The sequence below is a fragment of the Triticum urartu genome, chromosome 7 (assembly GCF_003073215.2).
Source record: "Triticum urartu cultivar G1812 chromosome 7, Tu2.1, whole genome shotgun sequence".
NCBI lineage: Eukaryota > Viridiplantae > Streptophyta > Magnoliopsida > Poales > Poaceae > Triticum > Triticum urartu.
Window position 1 is genome coordinate 74,750,734 of NC_053028.1, and position 8,861 is coordinate 74,759,594.

Sequence of the window (8,861 nt, forward strand, 5' to 3'; positions counted from 1 at the left end):
GCTTGATACGGTTATAATACCACCTCGACATGGAGCATTAATTATTTTTATAACGACATGATCATACGCCTTGAGTGCATAACGAAAATACTTGCTGTTGGAAATGGATATGCTTATGATAGCAATCACCCTCATATGCCTCTCATGCCTACCGGGAAGGATCCGGGAAAGCCTCTGTCTTGGGTAGACCCGAGCTTGTCCCTAGTCGAGACGGTTATGACCGGTAGGGCAGGGGAAGGTATGATGAGTGGTGGTTGTGTCTGATGGGTGTGAAATATTATCCTTGAGCTAATCATGCAGGAAATACTTAAGCCTCCTGAGTCGGCCGTAGATCGAGTCTTGTTCCAGTAACCCCCACACGTGTTTTCGTGCTACCACTTGTCCCTGCCGAAAGTAGGGTACGGTTTAGTAAGTTGTCAACCCCTGTATTAGCACACACCGTACAGAGAGGCCATGGTGGAAGATACCGGCTGCATCCGGTAGGCATGCCACCTGGTCCGGGGGCATGGGTGTTTCCAGTTGGGACCGAGAGGGGGGCACCCCTTAGAGCGCGCGATAGAAATTTGATCCCATGCTACGCGAGGTTGTAGCCTCCCCACTTAGAGTTTTACTTAACAGGTGTCATGGGTGATTCCAGACACGAGTAAAAGCTGGTGTGTGCAAGTCAGGTGTGTTTTCAACCAAAAGACCGTAGACGGAATTAGTTCCGATGGACTAAAGAAATCCGTTACTCGTGGGTAAAGAGTACACCCTCTGTAGAGATATTAAACCTATTCGAATAGCCGTGTCCATGGTTAAGGACTACAGTCTGGGATGGGTCAAGTGTCGGTCTTAGTGTCGGTCTTCGGAGGAGAAACTACTAAACCAGAATATTGATTATGACTTGTGATATATGATGGTTATGATTATTATCATTGTGGACTAACCGTTTGCATTGTTTGAGATAATGAATATCCCTGGGATGGTACTACCTCCTGGATATTCACTGTGATTATGGTTATATATAAGCCCTTTATGTGGCGTCGCTCAGACGCCCGACTGTGGCGGGTTCGTTATTTCGTTTACTTATAAGCCCTTTATGTGGCGTCGCACAGACACCCGACAGTGGCATGTCCGTTATTTTCATTTACTTATAAGCCCTTTATGTGGTGTCCCACAGACGCCCGACTATGGCATGTTTGTTATTATTTTTATAAGCCCTTTATGTGGTGTCGCACAGACTCCCGACTATGGCATGCTTGTTATTCTTTTTATATATAAGCCCTTTATGTGGTGTCGCTCAGACACCCGACTGAGGCATGCTTCATATTATTATCCTTTCGAGGCGTCGCTTCAGACACCCGATCAGTGCTTTGCATTTCCACAACCTGATCGTTTACTCATGATTCATTCAAATGATCTACTTGCGTGCATCATGAACCTTATTGCATAACTGACAAAGTGATCACAGAATATTTTAAAGCATGATTATCAGTGGCTATATTATACCTGTGTTCTTAATGTTTGCGAGTACATTCAAAGTACTCACTGGCTTGTCCCTGGCTATTGTCTTGGCCAGATTTCTTGCGTGGAGAGGAGCGTTGTGATGACACCCCCGGAACCTACGCAATGGTGATAGCGGCCCCGCGAAGATAGGAGTTACCCTGGTCAGCTGTTCCTGTGGGAAATGGAGTCCCATAGACACTGGTGACCCGCAAACCGCTTCCGCCTTCAGCCACTAGAAAACCAATTGTTGTACTCATAGGCCAGAATGGTCTTGTACTACATATTATGTACTTTGCTTGGAATTTCTGTATCAAGTTGGTGCCTCTTCAGCTAACAGTAATCCTGGGGCTGATGAGCACAAGGGCCATTTTCTGGGAAATTATATCCCGAAAAACCCGGTCCTGACACTAACCCAGGCCAGATATCCAGCCCAGATATTAATTTTTTTCAAGCTGAAAATGGCTAGCCCAGCTATACTTTATTTTAGGAATACCCAGGCAAGGTCAAGTTGTTATTCTCCGCCCCGCTGGGCTGCAAATCTTTCCTAGGAGGGATGCATTAGGCTTAACAAGAAAATGGGCTTTAAGAAATAATAAATGGGATGTAATTATAAAAACTGGGCAGTAACTATAAAAAATGCACCAAACACGTGATTACTTTATAAATATTATTTTTGAATATTGAAAATTTTAATTTCATTAATTGTTGCGAGCGCAATGTTTCGTTGGATTTTTATGTAATATAAATTTATATTGAAATTGTATTTAATCTGACTAGAAATTTCAGGATAAAAATATTTCGGATCCCATCAAAATGTGGGAAATTTTATTGAATTCTGTTTTGAACGGTTGGTTGAAATGGGCTGTACTTTTAACAAACTGTAAATGGGCTATAGTAAATTCCATTAGAATTCAAAAATGGGCTACACATTCTTACAAATCTCAAATGGGCTATAAGTTCTCTGCCACACACTTATGGCCTTACTAGGTTGACGCATCCCCTAAAAAAATAGAGTTGATGCGTATGCAAGGCTTTGTCAACTTATAGTCAACGCACGGTTCTAGCAGCAGTGGCCATTGGATGTCCATCCAACAGATGCCGTGCTTCTTCTTCAATCTCGGATATTCTAGCTTCACCCGCCCAAAAAATGATTCCTCCCCCTGACATCTGGGGCGCACCATTTCGGAAGCTGACCTGTGGGCCTACTAAGTTGACGTACCAAGGGCTTTGTCAACTTAGTCAATATAAACGATTCTAGCTGCAGTGACCGTACGATGTCCATCCAATGGCCGTAGTGCTTCTTCAACCTCCGGTCTTCTTGCTCTAGCCGCCCAAAGCAGCGCTGGTCATGCCGCCTGCTCCTGCCTCCCGTGGCCGGCTGTGCTTCCGCGGAGGCCTCACCGCCCCCTACTATTCCCACCGCTGGCCAGGCCCTGCGGTGACGGCAGCCTCACACCGCAGCCGAACGAGTGAACCCTCATACTCCTCTCCGCGTGGGCATCCACTGTCGCGTCTTCACCGGCTCCGCGTCGTCCCCTTCCTAGGCCTTGCCGTCATCCACCGCCCTGGTGCTCTCGGCGCGGCGTGGTCAACGTGCTCAAGGAACGACTTCCACCGGACGTGGACTGTATGGGAGAGGCTGACAGCTGGGTCCACGGCGGCAGCAAGTGCCTCCTTATTACGCGGAAAATAATGATTCCTCCACCTGGCAGCAGGGATCCACCGGACGGGCCACCGTATTTTGCGAAAAAACGTTTCCCGCCTGACTGCTGGGACCCACCAGCTACACCTTCGCACGCAAGGAAGTGCGTCCGGGCAAAAAAAATGATTCGCCCCCCTAACTGCTGGGACCCACCATCTACATCTTCGCACGCAAGGAAGTGCGTCCGGGCAAAAAAAAACCAAAACGATTCGCCCCCCTGACTGCTGGGACCCACCAGCTACATCTTCGCAGGCAACGAAGTGCCTGACAGTCGGGACCCACCTTGTCGAAGCGTACGTAGCATTGTCATTCTGGTCGCGAACGTGTACATAAATATATACTGGTCGATGTAGAGGCGCGCACGTGTCGTAGTAGAGGCGCGTACGTGTCGTAGTAGAGGAGCGCACGTAGCATGTACACGTACGTACAGCGGCCAGGGTGCAAGAAAGAAAATACGGCCACGTACGTACATACGGGCAGGGTCTCGAACGCCTACTCGCGCATACGTACGGCCAGGGCTCGTGTACATGGCTGGGTCGGAACGGAGAAACAACGTCGTCGTCGTGTTCATGGGGAGGCAACGGAATGCGTCGTGTTCATGGGGAGGCAACATAATGCGTCGTGTTCATGGGGAGGCAACGGAACGCGTGGGAGCCAACCGGCTGGGTCGGAACGGAATGCATGGTCGTGTTTCATTGGGAGGTCTTGGACGGAACAGGCGATGGAAACGATGCCTGGCGTACCGCACAACAGAGGAAACGGACCTCCTATGTTCGGAACGGGGTCCTGTTGATCGGGAGGGGTGTGGCGTACCGCAAAACGGACGAAACGGACCTCCTACGGTCGAAACGGGGGTCCTGTTGATCGGGAGGGGTGTGGCGTACCGCAAAACGGAGGAAACGGATCTCCTACGGTCGAAACGGGGGTCCTGTTGATCGGGAGGGGTGTGGCGTACCGCAAAACGGACGAAACGGACTTGTGTTGGAGCGCTATGGTCGAAACGGGGGTCCTGTTCATCGGGAGGGGTGTGGCGTACCGCAAAACGGGACTCCACGAGATACTGTTCATCTCCACCATCGACCCCCTCCAGCCTCCACGAGCTACTATTCATCCACCATCGACCTCCTCCAGCCTCCACCTATGATTGTTCATCCACGGGCTCCTGTTCATCCAGCCTCCACCGCGTGCTACTCCATCGGCTACTGTTCAACTAGCCCTCTCAACGGGCTCCTGTTCAACCACCCCTCCACGGGCTACTGTTCATCCTGCCCTCCACCGTCAACTATTCATCCTGCCCTCCACGGGGTGGTCTTGTTCATCCAGCCTTCCACGGGGTCCTGTGCATCCATCCCCAACCAGCTCGATTGATCGGGGTCCTATTCATCCAGAGGCAACACCACGGGGTCTTGTTCATCCACCCCCATCGAGAACTGTTCATCCACCCCCCCGCGCAACGCTCACTGTTCATCCAAAGGCAGTATCGATCGGCTTCAGTTAGCAGCAGTAGCAAAGGAATCACTCGATCGGGTTCAGTTAACAGCCATCGATTGATCGCTTGGGTTCAGTAATGCGTAGCCTGCAGTGCAATCGCTCGGGTTCAGTTAGAGCCCAATGCCTCGCTCGGGTTCAGTTAGAGCCAACGCCTCGCACACACGCGCGTACGTGTACGAGAGAAACGCGCATCGCTCGGCCCCCGACCTCCCTTTGTAACCGGGAACTCCTCGAAATTTTCCTCGCCCTCGCTCCTACCACGGTTTTTTTCGTCATGGACGGCCCAAAGAATGTCATGCAGCTGCGTCTCCGGCCCGCCCAGGACGAAAAGCCCATTTTCTGTCATGATTTTTTGTCATAGAAGTAGGAGCCCACCACATCTATGATGATACCGGTTTTTGTCACAATTATCATCATAGAAGTGTCATATGTATGACAGAAAAAAAATTTGTTCGGCCCAAAATGTCACGGATGTGTCTTTTTTTGTAGTGGGGTGAGAAGGTCTCATCGTAGTCAATCCCTTGAACTTGTCGAAAACCTTTCGCAACAACTCGAGCTTTATAGACAGTAACATTACCGTCAGCGTCAGTCTTCTTCTTGAAGATCCATTTATTCTCAATTGCTTGCCGATCATCGGGAAATTCAACCAGAGTCCACACTTTGTTCTCATACATGGATCCCATCTTAGATTTCATGGACTCAAGCCATTTTGCGGAATCTGGGCTCACCATCTCTTCTTCATAGTTCGTAGGTTCGCCATGGTCTAGTAACATAACTTCCGGAATAGGATTATCATACCACTCTGGTGCGGATCTTACTCTGGTTGACCTACGAGGTTCAGTAACAACTTGATCTGAAGTTTCATGATCATCATCATTAACTTCCTCACTACTTGGTGTACGTGTCACAGAAACCAGTTTCTGTGATGAACTACTTTCCAATAAGGGAGCAGGTACAGTTACCTCATCAATTTCTACTTTCCTCCCACTTATTTCTTTCGAGAGAAACTCCTTCTCCAGAAAATTTCCGAATTTAGCAACAAAAGTCTTGCCTTCCGATCTGTGATAGAAGGTGTACCCAACAGTCTCCTTTGGGTATCCTATGAAGACACATTTCTCCGATTTGGGTTCGAGCTTATCAGGTTGAAGCTTTTTCACATAAGCATCGCAGCCCCAAACTTTCAGAAATGACAACTTTGGTTTCTTGCCAAACCACAGTTCATAAGGCATCGTCTCAACGGATTTCGATGGTGCCCTATTTAACGTGAATGCGGCCGTCTCTAAAGTATAACCCCAAAATGATAGCGGTAAATCAGTAAGAGACATTATAGATCGCACCATATCTAGTAAAGTACGATTAAAATGTTCGGACACACCATTACGCTGTGGTGTTCAGGGTGGCGTGAGTTGTGAAACTATTCTGCATTGTTTCAAATGTAGACCAAACTCCTAACTCAAATATTCTCCTCCACGATCCGATCGTAGAAACTTTATTTTCTTGTTACGATGATTTTCAACTTCACTCTGAAATTCTTTGAACTTTTCAAATGTTTCAGACTTATGTTTCATTAACTAGATATACCCATATCTGCTTAAATCATCTGTGAAGGTGAGAAAATAACGATATCCGCCACGAGCCTCAACGTTCATTGGACCACATACATCTGTATGTACGATCTCCAACAAATCTGTTGCTCTCTCCATAGTACCGGAGAACGGCGTTTTAGTCATCTTGCCCATGAGGCATGGTTCGCCAGTACCAAGTGATTCATAATCAAGTGGTTCCAAAAGTCCATCAGTATGGAGTTTCTTCATGCGCTTTACACCGATATGACCTAAACGGCAGTGCCACAAATAAGTTGCACTATCATTATCAACTCTGCATCTTTTGGCCTCAATATTATGAATATGTGTATCACCACTATCGAGATTCAACAAAAAATAGACCACTCTTCAAGGGTGCATGACCATAAAAGATATTACTCGTATAAATAGAACAACCATTATTCTCTTATTTAAATGAATGACCGTCTCGCATCAAACAAGATCCAGATATAATGTTCATGCTCAACGCTGGCACCAAATAACAATTATTTAGGTCTAATACTGATCCCGAAGGTAGATGTAGAGGTAGCGTGCCGACCGTGATCACATCGACTTTGGAACCATTTCCCACGCGCATCGTCACCTCGCCCTTAGCCAATCTTCGCTTAATCCGTAGCCCCTGTTTCGAGTTGCAACTATTAGCAACAGAACCAGTATCTAATACCCAGGTGCTACTACGAGCATTAGTAAGGTACACATCAACACTACAAAAAAATACACATCCGTGACATTTTGGGCCGAACGATTTTTTTGTCATACATATGACACTTCTATGACGATAATTGTGACAAAACCCGGTATCATCATAGATGAGGTGGGCTCCTACTTCTATGACAAAAAATCATGACAGAAAATGGGCTTTTCATCCTGGGCAGGCCGGAGACGCAGCTGCATGACATTCTTTGGGCCGTCCATGATGGAAAAAAAACATGGTAGAAGCGAGGGGGAGGAAAATTTCGGGGAGTTCCTGGTTACGGTGGGAGGTCGGGGCCGAGCGATGCGCGTTTCTCTCGTACACGTACGCGCGTGTGTGCGAGGCGTTGGCTCTAACTGAACCTGAGCAAGACGTTGGGCTCTAACTGAACTCGAGCGATTGCACTGCAGGCTACGCGTTACTGAACCCGAGCGATCGATCGATGGCTGTTAACTAAACCCGATCGAGCGATTCCTTCCCTACTGCTGCTAACTGAAGCCGATCGATGCTGCCTCTGGATGAACAGTGAGCGTTGCGGGGGGTGGGGGGGGGGGGGGGGGGTTGGATGAACAGTGCGCGGTGGCGTTGCCTCTGGATGAAGAGGACCCCGTGGTGTGGTGGAGGGCTGGATGAATAGTAGATGGTGGAGGGGTGCCCGTGGAGGGGTGGATGAATAGGACCCCGTGGTGTGGAGGGCTGGATGAACAGTAGACGGTGGAGGGGTGGTTGAACAGGACCTCGTGGTGTGGAGGGCTGGATGAACAGTAGACGGTGGAGGGGTGCCCGTGGAGGGGTGGTTGAATAGGACCCCGTGGTGTGGAGGGCTGGATGAACAATAGACGGTGGAGGGGTAGTTGAACAGTAGCCCGTGGAGTAGCGCGGTGGAGGCTGGATGAACAGTAGACGGTGGAGGGGTAGTTGAACAGTAGCCCGTGGAGTAGCGCGGTGGAGGCTGGATGAACAGGAGCCCGTGGAGGCTGGATGAATAGGAGCCCGTGGAGGCTGGATGAACAGGAGCCCGTGGATGCTGGAGGAGGTCGACGGTGGAGATGAACAGTATCCCGTGGAGTCCCATTTTGCGGTACGCCACACCCCTCCCGATGAACAGGACCCCTGTTTCGACCGTAGCACTCCAACACAAGTCCGTTTCCTCCGTTTTGCGGTACGCCACACCCCTCCCGATCAACAGGACCCCCGTTTCAACCGTAGGAGGTCCGTTTCCTCCGTTTTGCGGTACGCCACACCCCTCCCGATCAACAGGACCCCCATTTCGACCGTAGGAGGTCCGTTTCCTCCGTTTTGCGGTACGCCAGACTCCTCCCAATGAACAGGATCCCGTTTCGAACATGGCCGGTCGAACACATGGCTGTTTCCTCCGTTCTGCGGTACGCCAGGCCTCGTTTCCATCACCTGTTCCGTCCAAGCCCTCCCGATGAACACAACCACGCATTCCGTTGCCTCCCCATGAACACGACGACGACGCTGTTTCTCCGTTCCGACCCAGCCATGTACACGAGCCCTCGCCGTACGTATGCGTGAGTAGGCGTTCGAGACCCCACCCGTATGTACACATACGTGGCCGTATTTTCTTTCTTGCACCCTGGCCGCTGTATGTACGTTTACATGCTATGTGCGCGCCTCTTCTACGACATGTGCGTGCCTCTACTACGACACGTGCACGCCTCTACATCGACCAGTATATATGTATGTACACGTTCGCGACCAGAATGACAACGCTACGTACGCTTCGACCAGGTGGGTCCCGACTGTCAGACACTTCCTTGCCTGCGAAGATGTAGCTGGTGGGTCCCAGCAGTCAGGGGGCGAATCGTTTTTGTTTGCCCGGACGGACTTCCTTGAGTGCGAAGATGTAGCTGGTGGGTCC